Here is a 14965-nt window from a genome sequence, read left to right as displayed (position 1 = left end):
AGGAGGTACATAGTCCTACCAGGGGGAATGCCCTGCTGGACCTAGTCCTGGCCACAGGCAAAGATCTGGTGAGGGGATTCCAGGTCCTCAACCATCTGGGCAATAGTGATCATCACTTGCTGGAATTCACCATCCAGCACAGGGTGTCAAGGGCCTGCAGCAAGGCAGTAGCCCTAGATTTTAAGAGGGCCAGCTTCAATGAGTTGAGATTAGTGGGAGAGGCACTGGGGTCCTCAAGAGTAGGGGAAATCAGTGCCCAAGATGAGTGGTCTTTCCTTTAAGGAGATGATACTCAGAGCCCAAGAGGTGACAATCCCAACAAGAAGCAAGGTGGGGCAAGAGTTCCCAAAAGCCCCCCTGGCTCACCAAGGGCATTTGTGAATGCCTGATTGCCAAAAAGGAGGCATATACCCAGTGGAAGGGAGGGGCTATCACCAAAGAGGAATATACCTCCACCGCTTGGGTCTGTAGGGAGGCTGTTAGAAAAGCTAAGGCAGATATGGAACTAGGGCTAGCATCAAAGATCAAAGATAATAAGTCCTTTTTAAATATATAGGGAAAATGAAGAAGGCACCCAATAATGTGGGGCCCCTGCAGGATATGCTTGGCAATCTGGTGGTTGCACCAGAAGAGAAAGCAGACCTCTTTAACAAATTCTTTGCCTCCATTTTTCTTGTGCAGGGACTGGGACTCTCCAACAAAGATTCCAGAAGGACTCAGGAGAAATGGCACCAGGCCTAAGGTCAGGGAAGACTGGGTTAGAGAGCTTCTGGAGGGGCTGGATGTGTTCAAATCAGCAGGTCCAGATGCTCTTCACCCCAGGGTGTTAAGGGAATTGGAGTTCTTGCAGGGCCCCTGGCACAGCTTTATCAGCACTTGTGGTGCTCTGGCCAAATGACTGGAAGAAAGCCAACATGGTCCCCATCTTTAAAAAAGGGAAGAGGGAGGACCCAGGCAACTATAGGTCCGTTAGTCTTACTTCAATCCTGGGGAAACTCTTTAAGAAGATTATCAAGGAGCACATCTGTGATGGGCCAGCAGCAGGGATGATGCTCAAGGGCAACCAGCACAGTTTCATTAGGGGCAGATCCTGTCAGACCAACCTGATTGTCTTCTATGATCAGGTCACAAAAGCATTGGATGTAGGTGTCGGTGGGGATTTAGTGTTTCTGGACTTCAGGAAGGCCTTTGACACCATCTCCTACCCCACACTCATTTAAAAAAAAAAACTAGGCGACTGTGGCATTGATGCCTACACAGTCAGATTGCAGATTGGCTGTAGGGTTGTACTCAGAGGGTAGTAGTGGACAGGTCTTTTTCAACCTGGAGGGAAGTGAGCAGTGGAGTCCCCTAGAGCTCGGTCCTTGGGCCCGCACTGTTCAATTTCTTTATTAGTGACTTGGACAAGGGGTGAAAAGCACCCTGTTTAAATTTGCTGATGATAGTAAGATTTGGGGTGAGGTGGGCATGCTTGTAGGGAAGGACGGATTGCATAGATTTCATAGACATTAGGGCTGGAAGGGACCTCGGAAGATCGAGTCCAGCCCCCCATCAAAATGGCAGGAAGTCAGCTGGGGTCATAGGATCCCAGCAAGATAAGCATCCAATTTACTCTTGAAGGTGTTCAATGTGGGTGCTTGAACCACCTTTGATGGCAGGCTGTTCCAGACCTTGGGGGCTCGGATAGTAAAGAAATTCTTCCTTATGTCTAGTCCAAAACAGTCTTGCAGTAGTTTATGACTATTCGACCTCATTATCCCTTGAGGCACTCTGGTGAACAAACGTTCCCCCAGATCCTGGTGGTCACCCCTGATAAACTTATAGGTGGCCATCAGACCACCCCAGAGCCTGTGCTTTTCCAGGCTAAAGAGCCCCATGGCTCTCAGCCTGTCATCGTAAGGTCTTTTTTCCTGACCTCTGATCATGTGCGTGGCTCTTCTCTGCACTCCCTCAAGCTTCTCCACATCCTTTCTGAATTGTGGAGCCCAAAACTGGACGCAGTACTCCAGCTGCAGCCTCACCAAGGCTGAGTACAAGGGGAGAAGGACATCCTGGGATTTGCTTGAGAAGCATCTATGGATGCAAGCCAGCGTTTTGGTCGCTTTAGCAGCTACAGCATCACATTGCAGGCTCACGTTCATCTTGTGGTCAATGATGACCCCCAAGACTCTTTCTTCCGTCACGCTAGCCAGCGTAGCACTGCCGAGCCTATAAGGATGCTGCAGATTTTTCCTCCCAAGGTGGAGAATCTTGCATTTTTTGTCATTAAACACCATCAGGTTCTTGTCCACCCATTTGCTGAGCCTGTCCAGGTCAGCCTGGATCGCCCTCCTGTCTTCTGGTGTTAATGATTTGCCCCAAAGTTTGGTGTCATTGGCAAACTTGGCCAGTCCGCTTCTGACTCCAATGTCTACATCATTAATGAAGATGTTGAACAATATGGGCCCAAGGACAGAGCCTTGGGGGACCCTACTGGTCACAGGACCCCATGATGATTGACTTCCATCAATTACTACCCTCTGGGTCCGACCATGGAGTCAATTTCCCAGCCAGCGGATTGTGGTGGACCCAAGGCCACAATTGGCCAGTTTCACCAAGAGGTGATCATGGGATACCAGATCAAAGGCTTTTTTGAAGTCAAGATATAGGACATCAATCTCTTCTCCCTTGTCCAGGTGATAGGTCGCTTCCTCATAAAAGGAAATGAGATTGGTCAAGCAAGACCTACCCACAACAAACCCGTGCTGGGTATCCCTCAGGATGTTGGTGTCATCCAGTCCATTAAGGATGGCCTCTTTAATAAACTTTTCTAAAATCTTCCCCGGGATAAAAGTCAGGCTGATGGGCATATGGATCCACTTTCCTCCCTTTCTTGAAGATAGGCTCTACATTGGCCTTCTGCCAGTCTTCGGGCACTACACCAGAGTGCTAGGAGTCCTCAAAGATCCATGCCAGGGGTTGGGCTATGATGCTTGCCAGCTCCTTCATTACCCTGGTGTGTAGATTGTCAGGGCCGGCTGACTTGAGGTGTTCCTTCGTGAGGTCAGCATTGATGGAGGGTAGGGGATCTCCCTCACCTGGATCTCCCTGGCCTGTAGCGAGCATGGGCATCCTATGGGACTGATGAAAGACTGATGCAAAGTACCCATTTAATAGGTTGGCTTTTGCCTGGGCGTCAGTTGTCAGTTGCCCCATCTGGTTCAGCAGGGGTCCAATGTTGCCCTTGCTTTTCCTCCAGCTCTCCACATATCGGAAAAAGGACTTTTTATTGGCCTTGATGCTCAAAGCTAGTTGGAATTCAGTTGCAGCCTTGGCTTTCCTGGTTTGCTCCCTGCAGGACCAGACCAGTGCAGAATATTCCTCTTTGGAGGTGAATCCCATCCTCCATCCCTTTGTAGGCCTTTCTTTTTAGCTCCAGGAGGTCTGCTAGATCCCTGGAGAGCCAGGGGGGCTGCTGTGCCCTCTTGCTGCCTTTCCTACGAGATGGAATAGAATTAGCTTGTGCATTGAGGATTGCTCCTTTGCGGAGCAACCACTCTTCCCGGACTCCTCTCACTGGAGTTGTGGTCCCTTAGGGCCTCACTGGCGAGCCTCCTGAGCTTGTCAAAGTCAGCTTTTCTGAAGTCAAGGACTTCAGTGTTGCTGACTGACTTGCCAGCTTTATGGCGGATAGCGAAAGTGATCAGCTCATGGTTGCTGTCACCCAGCTTCCCATCAATCACTAGGTTGCCAGTTAGGTCATCCCCAGTAGCCAGTACCAGGTCGAGCAGCACTTTGCCTCTTGTTGGCCCATAGACTTCTTGAGTCAGGTAGACGTCATCCACACACGAGAGGAAGCTTTGCAAGCACTCAGATTTTGCTGAGTGAGCCTCCCATGAGATGTCCAGGTAATTGAAGTCATCCATGACAACCATGGTCCTGGAGCATGCTGCCTCAGCCAGTTCCCAGGTAAACTCCTAGTCAAGCTCAGGACTTTGGGTGGGAAGTCTGTAGTAGACTCCCATCATTGTGTCCCCTGTGCCATGTTCCCCACAGATTTTAACCCAGAGGGTCTCCAGTCGTCCACCCTGGTCACTAACATCAGCTTGCAGGGACATGTAGCTTTCCTTGACAGAGAGAGCTACACTTCTGCCCCTTTTATCTACTCGATCACTCCTGTACAAGGTATAGTCATCTATGCCCATGGTCCAGTCATGGGTGGAGTCCCACCAGGTATCTGTTATCCCTATGACATCATAATTATTTGCATTGAGCAGGAGGATGAGCTCCTCCTGCTTATTCCCCAAGCTCCTGGCATTTGTGTACAAGCAGGCAAGTGTCCCCTTGGGGGCTCTTGCCTTGCCTCGCCCACAGATTGTACCAGGGCTGGGGCAGGGGTGGGCTTCCTTAAGTGCCTTGGCCTGCTGGCTTTGCAAGGGATGCTCAGCAGACCAGCAGTGGCGGTAGTCCCCCCATCCCCTGGCGGGCTTAGTTATAAAGCCCAGTGGAGCAGGTCAGCCAGTCTGGCTGAGAAGAGCCTCCTCCCCAGGGGAAAAGATGGCCTCCACCTCTCTCCTAGCAGCTTGCTGCCTCTCTTACCAAAGAGCAGACTGTGGTCATGGAAGCCAAAGCTTTCCTCATGAAACCAGTGCCACAGTATTTGGTTCACTACCTGGATCCTCCTGTCCCTCAGCCCATACCCTAAGACTGGGAGGATGGAAGAGAACACCACCTGTGCCCCCAGACCCTTTAGCCCCGCTCTCAAATCCCTGTAGTGCCTCATGACCCGGCTGGGAGCGCTCTGAGCCATGTCATTGGTGCCCACATGAATAAGGAGCATGGGATAGTGGTCTATGGGCTGGAGGAGCTTAGGGATCTTCTTTGCAATGTCTCAGATGTGGGCCCCCAGGAAGCAGCAGACTTCCTGGGCTAAGGGGTCGGGGCGGCAGATTACCCTCACAGTCCCCCTCAGGATGGAGTCTCCCACAATAAACACTTTATGTTTTGTCTTGGGGAGAGTGGGGGTGGTACCTGCAGTTAGGCCTGTGTTGCCTGTGGGAGCTGGCAACTCAGCAGGCTCTACCGGGGTTGCAAGTGGTTCATACCTGTTGTTAAGCTCTGGCAGGGCAGGGGCCTTGGTGTGGCAGGCCTTAGTGCCTTTGACTACCTTGGTCCATCCCCTTGACTGGACAGAATAGAGGTCCTGGAGTCCTCTTTTGTCCTGGAAGAAGACCGTGGTCTACCCTCTGACTCTCAGGGGAGAAGGGCCTGGCAGTAGGAGTCTATCTCCTGCTCGTAGTCCTTGATGGCACACAGTCTTTGGACTGTGGCCTGGACTTCCTCCAGCTGGTGCTCCAGAGACCCGAAAAGGGAGCAGACCCCACAAGGGAGGTAGCTATGCTCCTGGGCCCGAGTCTGAAAAAGTGACAGGCAGCCCCTGCAGCTGAGAGCCAGGGGCTCTGTGTGGAGCCCGGAACCATGGCTCCATTTGGGTGGTGGTCTCTGATGTGCCAGAGTGGGGGGGCTGCAGATCCCGTGGGACCCTTGGCATGCAGCATGTGCCCATCTGCATCATGCCGCTGGTAGGCTAGCTATGGCTGGACCTGTCTACCCTAGGGGGCTTGCAGGCAGGGCCTCAGCCCTCCCATGCACCTTCCTGCGCAAACTCACGTGCCAGCAGACAAGCGCACCTGTTTGTGCAGCCTGTTTGCACGGCTCTGGTCTCCCTGGGGGGCTGGGTGAAGTAGGGGCCGGGGCAGGGTGAGACCTGGCCCGGCTCCCGCTCAACCGTCTTCTCCCACTCTGTAGGGGTTAACCCCCTCCCACCATGGGCCCCGCTTACCTCCGGCTGTGCTGGGGGTTGGTGGGGGCTCCGTGGTTGCTGGCGGGTCTCTGGGAGGCTTTGGTGGAGTGGGGGCGCAGTGGGCTTTCACCCATGTGTCTCTCACTAGTCCTGGAGCTTAACTAAGGCTTTTTGCTGTTGGCGGGCTCTTTTAAACTATGCACATGCACAGTGGGCCTGTTGTTGGGGAAGCTGCTCTTGGGCTGGGGGGGGCCCTGGCTGGAATTTGAGGGGCCCTGCCCCACTGGAGAGGGACTGGTAAGTACCCTCCCCCTACCTCTCTCTCCCTGGGGGGCTGGGCCAAGTAGAGACATGGGTGGGGTTGAGGCCTGGCCTGGCTCCCACTCAACCACCTCCTCCCACTCTCTAGGGGTTAACCCCTCCCACCATGGGCCCTGCTTACGTCTGGCTGTGCTGCGGGTCAGTGGGGGGCTCCACGGCTGCCGCTGGGTGTCTGGGGGGCTTCAGGGGAGCAGGGGTGCAGCAGGACCTGGACAGGTTACAGGGGTGGGCTAATGAAAATAGGATGGGTTTCAATACTGACAAGTGCAGGGTGCTGCACTTGGGTGTAGGAACCAGCAGCACACTAGAAGCTGGGAAGCTCCCTTCTCGAAAGCACGGTGGCAGAAAGAGATCTTGGAGTCATTACTGATTCCAGGATGAACATGGGCTGACAACGCAAGGTCGCGGTCAGTAGGGCTAACTGTACCTTGTTGTGTGTTCGCAGATGCATCTCGAGCAGGCCAAGGAGGTGATTCTCCCCCTCTATGCGACACTGGTCAGGCTGCAGCTGGAGTACTGTGTTCAGTTCTGGGCACCACACTTCAGGAGGGATGTGGACAACATTGAGAGGGTCCAGAGGAGGGCAGCTTGCATGATCTGGGGACAGCAAGGCAGGCCCTATGAAGAGAAGCTATGGAACCTTAACCTGTTCAGTCTTAGCAAAAGAAGGCTGAAGAGGGACCTGATGGCCATCTATAAACTCACTAGGGGGGACCAGCAGGATTTGGGAGAGACCTTATTCACCCTAGTGCCCCGCGGGGTAACGAGGAATAACGGCCACAAGTTGTTAGAGAGTAGGTTTAGACTAGACATCCGAAGGCACTACCTCACAGGGCAGCTAGGATCTGGAACCAACTTCCAAGATAAGTGGTGATGGCAGCTCCTACCTTGGGGGTCTTTAAAAGGAGGCTTGATGTCTACCTGGGTAGGGTCATTTGAGCCCCATTTTCTCTCCTCCTAGGAGAGAATATCTACAAAGTCCCTTCCAACCCTACTTCTATGAATCTATTTAGCATTGACACCCTCCATATGCCTTGAGCTCAGTTCATAAGGGCAACAATAAACTGCAGTCGGACACAAACACACAGGTTAACTGAGTGCATCCGAGTCGGGCCAGACTATTCAGCTTTGACGGGCTGACACCTTCATGTGTCTTGAACTCAGTTCATCCCTTATTTCAGTAGGACAATAATAAACACAGTTAGACCCACATACGTACTCTGTTAGTGTGTGTCTGAGCAGGCTGTGTCAAATTAGCACTATCAGCTGATACCCTCATGTGCCTGAAAACTCAGCATGTCCCCCAATCTTTTGTCACAACGGTCCTAGTAGTAACTTCTTTGACAAGCAGAACCCACCATAGTTTTGGGCATTCCTGGGATCTTTGGCTTAGGTAAAAGTAGTGTTGCTGCAGAGCAAATGGAGAGGGTAAAGGGAAGGAAGAGTAAGTGAGGTTAAGAGAGATAGTATAGCAACCAGCTTGATCATAGAATTCATTTATTGCCAGGTATATGAACTTAGGATGACACCAGCACTAATAGCTATGCAAGAGAGACAAATAAAACAGTTATCTATTTGAAACTATGTAATATTGTATTTGGGGAAGTCTAGCTCAAGTTTGATTAGAAAAGTCAAGTTTAGAGGGCTGTGCCTGAAGTAAGAGAATAAAAGTCAGGTTTCTGGAGTTGGGGAGCGAGAGAGAGAGTTGGAGTCTCATCAGTCGGCGAAGCTTGAACCAGTCGAGGTTCCCAGGTGTTTGTTGGAGCTGGCAGATGGGCAGAGTTCTGAGCCGGACCAGTGAAGGGATTCCAGGCAGAGGAGGAGTGGAACTGCTGCAGCTTTTGGATCCAAGCACCAGGACAGAAACTTGAGCTTGGGTAGGGGTTTTTGTAGAGAACTAACAATGGCTCAAGGGAGAACACTAGGTTTGTTTATGGGTAAACAATGTCTCATGCTGGATAATAGGAACTGATCACTCCTGACTATAGGCGGCATTACTCTAAGATAGCTCACAATACAGACAGGCAGATTCAGTGTTTTGGGTACCAGTAGAGGAGTCATTACTAGAATTGGTCTGATAACTGCTGAGCTGGGTGTGTGTAGACATGGGTTGATTAGCATATGGCGCAGGGATCCCCCATCATGCAGTGCGCCCCTGGTTCTCTGATCCCAGAATTCAGTGTGGTCCTTGCCTTGAAATCTCTGTTCTCCATCTTGAATGCTAATGAAGATGTATTCCTGACCTATCTCCCATTTTAAATGAGTTGTCAGCCAGTTCCATCTTGGGTGCAAATGAGACCAGAGGAGTTGCTTCGCTCTTATCACCCTTGTCTGGAGGGCTTTAGATGACTCTCCCACTGTCTTTTGTAAGTCCTTCCTCTAATCAGTTCTTGTTCAGGCAGAGGTGGGGATGGGGTGAGTCCTTTGTGAGTCAGACAGGCTGCGTCCTGTGCCAGGGTTCCCCAAGAATGCAGAGATGAGAGGTAACGGCGCATGCTGTGTTCCCACCCTTGCCCCTCAAGACAGCCCTGATCCCTGCCCTGCAGGTTGGGAAGCAAGGGGGGTAGGGAGGGGAGTGGTGGTGCACAAGGGTGAGCTGCAGCAGGTGAGAAGGTGGGCAAGCAGCAGGGGAAGGATGCCAGCAGGCACGGGCGGGGGTGAGGGAAGTGGCGGCAGGCAGGAGCACAGCAGCAGTTGAAGGACCGTGGGGCCCACATGTGCAGCCCACCATACACATGCACCCCCCCAGCCACTGTCTCCCTCCACATACCCTACAACCCCCCCACATGCCACATCCCTCCACAAACCCCATACCCACCCCCCCCACAGACTCCCACATGCTCTCCCACCCTACATAGACTCATGCACTCACTCCTCCCATGATTTCATAGACATTAGAGCTGGAAGGGATCTCAGATCATTGAATCCAGGCCCCTGCTCAAAGGGCAGGAAGTCAGCTGAGGTCATAGGATCCCAGCAAAATAAACATCCAAATTTCTCTTGAAGGCATTGAAAGTAGATGCTTGAACCACCTCCAGTGGCAATCTATTCCAGACCTTGGAGGCTCAGACAATATACAAGAGTAAGACTTCATTTTCAGCTATTATGCAAACACATCTATGTATACTACACAAACACAAATGGGACAAAATTTTTTGAAATAAAATTAAAACGTGGTATTGTAGATGTTTGTTTGTTTAAGTATATAATTTAGTTTATTTTTTTGTGGTTCCAAGATGGCAGACCCCCCTTGTCAAAAAAGAGTACTTCTGGGGGCAAGGGGAGGGACTTATGGTGACAAAGGTCAAGGGTTAGAGGGTGGGACTTCTGGTCCTAAAATGGTGACCAGGGGGCAGGGTACCTGTAAAGGGGCGGGGCTACCCTTGCAGTGCTTGACCGCTCACCAAACCTCATTAAGCAGCCCTCCAGCTGAGATGACAGTATATCACAGGGGTAGGCAACGTGACATACATTTGACTGAAACGCTGGTATCATTAACAGATAACTCTGAAAGTATAGACAGTGGGCGTATCTTTATGTGTAGTTATGTGTACCTAAACTTAATGCGCCTTTGTTTAAGGTGCATTAGGGCAATTTGGGTGCCCATTAAGGCCCATTAAATTTAGGCTGGCATAGCTAAGTTGCATTAGCACACATGTAGCTGCTCTAATGCGTATTAACAGTGTGGGTCCATTGATGCACACCGTGTTAATGTGCATTAAGCTTCTACATGTGAGCTAATGGGACTTAGCTATGCCATCTTAAATTTTTGGTACTTGCTTTAGGCAGGTATCAAACTTAGGTGGGATTAGTTTAAGGTTGCCATTTTTAAGGTGCCTTAAGGGTGTGCATGTGCAGGCACTTGCCCTTCATGCACCTTAAAAATGGCTTTTAGGCTAATCCTGCTTAAAGCAGTCACATGAGGACAAGCCCAGTGATAACAATGACGATATTTAGATAGAATCCTGTACGTTGAGGATGGATAGTCCTGAATAAAAGTCAAAGCAGTCACTGCAGTACTGCTCATTTAGTATTATTCTTTGTACTCAGTACTACTTTAGATGTGAAACTGTAAAAGGAAGATCTGCTTATTTCAGCCATTTATTTATATCACAACTGCATTAAAAATATGACAGTTCCATAAAGTAACAACTATATTTTTGCTCAAACATTTCAATGAGAATTTGAATAGTCCAGAATTCCACCCAAAAGATATGTAGAAAGAAGATGGGCAGTCCTTAAGAAAGAAGTATGAAAGAAAGCTTACTAACTGAGATCCTGCATGTTCAGAAATGTTCTATTCATCATCTTCAAAGAAGCTTCTTCCTGAGGAGTGTTTCTCATGAGGTTGTTTCATTGGGCATCCAGGCCTTGCAGTTCTTTGTGCACTGTTTGCATTTTGCACACATGCCTGTCTTACCCATAGGGAGAAAAACTTCATAAAAATATTCCCAAACAGGGCTTCTCTTATGGCCTGACAAGCCTGCTGCCATAATAGGTTTTCCCTTCTACCATACCATTCCCTCCCTAGATCTCAAATCAGTGGAGAGGCTATACTCAAACTTATCCCTCAAGACTTCAGGAATATTCTGCTAAAAATGTTTCTCTTTTGTTTCTACTACCTCTCCCTCCTTGCATTTATCACCAGACTCCTCTTCCTCCTTGCCCAGATCTACTCCACCACCAACAGTCCTCTATTCATTTAACTTCTTAAAACTTTGGACTTTCAGGGAGAGGTAAGGGCTTGACTCTGTGTACACAAACTTGCAGTGAGACAATAGGGCTGATGGGTGTGTAATCAGGTCTGTTCTCTCTCGTCTCTGTATACTGCTGTTAACAAGGATGTTTTCTCTGGAGAGACAAATCCACAGCTTGAGACCTGAAACTAAGCATCACAGAGATGCTTAATGGAATCTTCTAGACTAAGCACTAAGTCCCATTGGGTAGAGTGGTTTTCTTTAATCTTTACTAATCTGTAGAGGAGCCTCTGGGAACCCTATAAGATTGGGCCCCTAATATAGTCCACGGCCTGTTGTGACCTATTTATAAAACTTTTCGAAAAAAGTTACATGAATATATTGTCTCAAATCGTATATAATTAGAAGTTATAATCCTTATTCCATGATGATGTCTTTGAGCTTTAACATATCTTAAACTTAAATTATCTTTATATAGGTTTTTCAAAAAGGATCTTAACAAAATAAGATTTAAATAAAAAATCCAATTTAAATTTAAAAAATCCAATTTTTTAAATTAAAAAACTTTGATTTTTTTTATCCACTCTGCCTTGTGAAGTCTCTTCCAGCCCTACTTTCCTATTACATTCTTACTTTCTTATTATAGTATAATTGGCTTCTGCTTTTCCATTTCTCTCCAAGATAGATTCACACCATGTTGTTATCATTCAATTAATATAGTCAAAGCTTTTTTTAGTCTAAAGTCAAAATTAGGTGTATGCATTAAAGAACAGAATTTGGCCTGAAATGTTTATAAAGGTATATTGGTTATGCACAGTAACTTCCTAACTCACCAGTAGTACTTCTCTGCCCCTCAACTTCTTTATCATGTTATTGTTGCCCCTCTATCTCCATTATTACATCTGCTTTTGGCTAACCTATTACAGGCAGTCCTCAGACTTATGACACAATTTGTTCCTGAAAACTGCATCTTAAGTCAAAACATTGTAACTTGGAACCAATTTTCCCATAGAAAACAATTTTATAAATGTGGGATTGGTTCCCAAACGAAGGCCTGATACCCTTTTTTCACCCAAAATAACCCAGAATTTTGTACAGTACTCAACTCAATTATATAAAATAAATAAATGTAGCTATATTACTTGTGTATATGTATTTATGTATTTACACAGTATTGTAAATAGCAATCATTTATTTGGAAGGACTTCAAGGTGACTTTGGACTTTTTGAAGGGTTGTTAGCTGGAGTCTTCTCAGGAGTCTTGTCTGCTTTCTTAAAGAAAGTGCGCAAGGAAGTTTGGACAGATGTTCTCTTCTTTTGCTTGTGAATTTCTCTGTAGCATCTGTACATGCTGGATATGCCCCTATTCACTGATACACCGAGTTCAATGTCAGGGTCATGTTCCTCAAGCAGGGTCATGGCAGCTTCCAAATGTTGAAATGCCTTGGCCAACACTTCTGTTGTCGAGACTTTACGAGGAGGAGTCTCTTCAACGTGGGTGCATCGTCTTCTTCTGCCACTTTTTGCTGTTCCAATTCAATGAGGTCTCATTGGTTAATTCTTCAAAATGGGATGCCAGCAACTCTTCTGATATCAACATCTTCTGATGTAATATCTAAGTTGAGTTCTTTGCCCATTTCAACAACATTTTTGGTCACCTCTTCTACAGTGTCTGTAAAGCCTTGGAAGTTGGACCCAAACTTAGGACACAATTTTCTCCAAACACCATTCAAATTTGATTGTTTTACTGTATTCCATGCCTCACCAATGTTCTTAACTGCATGGTAAATGTTGAAGCCATTCCAGAAGCCCTTCAGAGTTGGTTCACCTTCCTTCTCAATTGCCCTGATGGCCTGGCCAAATGTACACCTAAGATAGTGGCCCCTGAAGGATGCAATTACCCCCGGTCCATAGGTTGCAACAATGAGGTGGTGTTGGGGTGGAGAAACATCACTTTGATGTCACTATGCATGTCGTCAAGGATGGTTGGATGACCAGGAGCATTGTCAAAGATTAACAATGTTTTAAATGCAAGATTGTTTTTGCTGCAATAATTCCTGACACTTGGCACAAAATTATGATTAAACCAATCCTCAAAAATATTCTTATTGACCCATGCTTTAGGATTGGATTTCCATACTACTGGGAGAAATGCCTTGGAATGTCCCTTGAAAGCTCTGGGGTTTTCCAAATGGTAACAAGTAAAGATTTAAGTTTAAAGTCACCTGCAGCATTGGCACCAAGCAAAAGAGTGAGCCTTCCTTTAGCAACTTTGTACCCTGGCATAGATTTCTCTTCTTTGGCAATGTAGATTCTTGATGGCATTTTTTCCCAAAAGAGTCCAGTTTCGTCAACATTAAAAACTTGCTGAGCGCAATAGCCAATCTCTTTAATGATTTCAGCCAAAGGCTCAGAAAAAACATGAGCTGAGACCTTGAGACCTTGATGACTTTGATGTTATGGAAATTGGCCCTGGCTTTAAAATGCATAAACCACCCCTTACTTGTAGTAAAAGCCTCAGCATTAGAACTCTCCCCTATTGTTTCTTTAGATCATCATAAAGACTCCTAGCCTTTTTCCTGAATGATGCCTAAACTCACAGGAGCACAGCATTTATTTTGATCCTCCAGCCAAATGATTAACGGTTTCTCAACCTGAGTAATAAGTCCAACATGGTGCTTAGTTATCACAGTTAACTGCATAGGAGCCGAGTCCTTAACATGCTCCTCAGTTCTTGCCTTGTCTTTCAGGATGGTCACGATAGTCATTCCAGGGATATCCAAAGCTCTACCCATTTCAGTTGGGGTCTCACCTTTTTCAGACCTCTTAATTATTTCCATTTTTGTTTCCACAGTAATTTTCTATGTTTCTTAGAAGAAGAAACTTCATTTGCACTGGATTTATGCTTTTATGCCATTATTATGTGCAGTTTGGGAAAAGTATAGAAACAGAACAGCACATGGGCAGCATAGTGAACTTGTTGTAATGTACTGTACAGTACTAGGACTTACTTTTTTTTCAGTACAGGTACAGTATGGTACCATAGACCTGTAATTCTAGCAGCAGCAGCAGCAACAACTGAGCACCAGAGGAGCTGCCTAGCAAATAGCTCCCAGACGAGCGGCACACTGCTGCTCTGGCCACATGCCCAGAAGTGCAGGGAGTGGGGGGGGAGCATGTGCCCCTAGATCTGCCCCGAGTGTAGCCTACCCCTCCCCAACCAGACCAGATCTGGGGGTCACATGTCCCTCCTCCACCCCACCCCATGCCCTCCTGGATAAGAAACAGAAGCCACTGGACAGGCTGTGGCTTCTTCTGCAGCCATCTGACTCAGTCCCAGGGCTTCCTGCCTTGCCCCGGCAGGGGCAGCTGGGGAAGCAGGCAGATAAGCCACGGCTTCTCTTGTGGCCGCCCAGCGCAGCCCTGGCACTGCCTGCTTCACCCCGGGGAAACAGCTGGACAAGCTGCAGCTTCTCCCGCCACCCATAGCCCCCACTCCCAGAGCCTGGCACAGCCCCAGCTGGGCAGTGTTTGCCCCACCCCCTGTTACAGCCCCCGCCCTCCCACAGGGGCCCTGATCTGCCTCCCCACAGCCCTCTCCTACCCCCACCCCTTCCACCAACAGACTTGTATCCTACATTCAGTGTCATAAAGTTGAAACCCGTGCCCGAATTTTGAAACCCAGGTGTCAATTTACAAACGTTGTAACTGCGGGTCATCAGAACTTGAACTGTCATAAGTCGAGGACTGCCTGTACTTTACACTTGCTCTGAGACCTAATTACTAGGGCTGTGCAAAGCTTCGGGCACTGATTTGATTTGGAGGAGATTCAGTCTGATTCGGTAGCTGAATCTCCAAATCTGAATTGAATCAGGGGACCAATAAAGGAGAACTGGTTGAAAGAGTGAATCACGTTAAATAGTCATGCAGGTTTGATATGGGCAAAAGCAGGCCTCAGTATTTCTTCAGCAACAGTAGAGGGCGTTCCAATAGTGTTCTCCTCTATTTCTTATAGACAATCGGTGTTTGCAATGTCTAATATTAGTTGCAAAACAAACTGTAAACCTTTCACCTTCTCTATGGCACACTAACAGCCACAATACATATGTTAAATGGACAGGAATGTAAAAGAGCAAAATTAAGATGCAGCTAATGAAGATGGTAT

The sequence above is a fragment of the Crocodylus siamensis genome, chromosome 4, assembly GCF_052110815.1.
Source record: "Crocodylus siamensis isolate JL-2025a chromosome 4, ASM5211081v1, whole genome shotgun sequence".
NCBI classification, from domain to species: Eukaryota; Metazoa; Chordata; order Crocodylia; family Crocodylidae; genus Crocodylus; species Crocodylus siamensis.
This window is presented reverse-complemented; position numbering follows the sequence as displayed.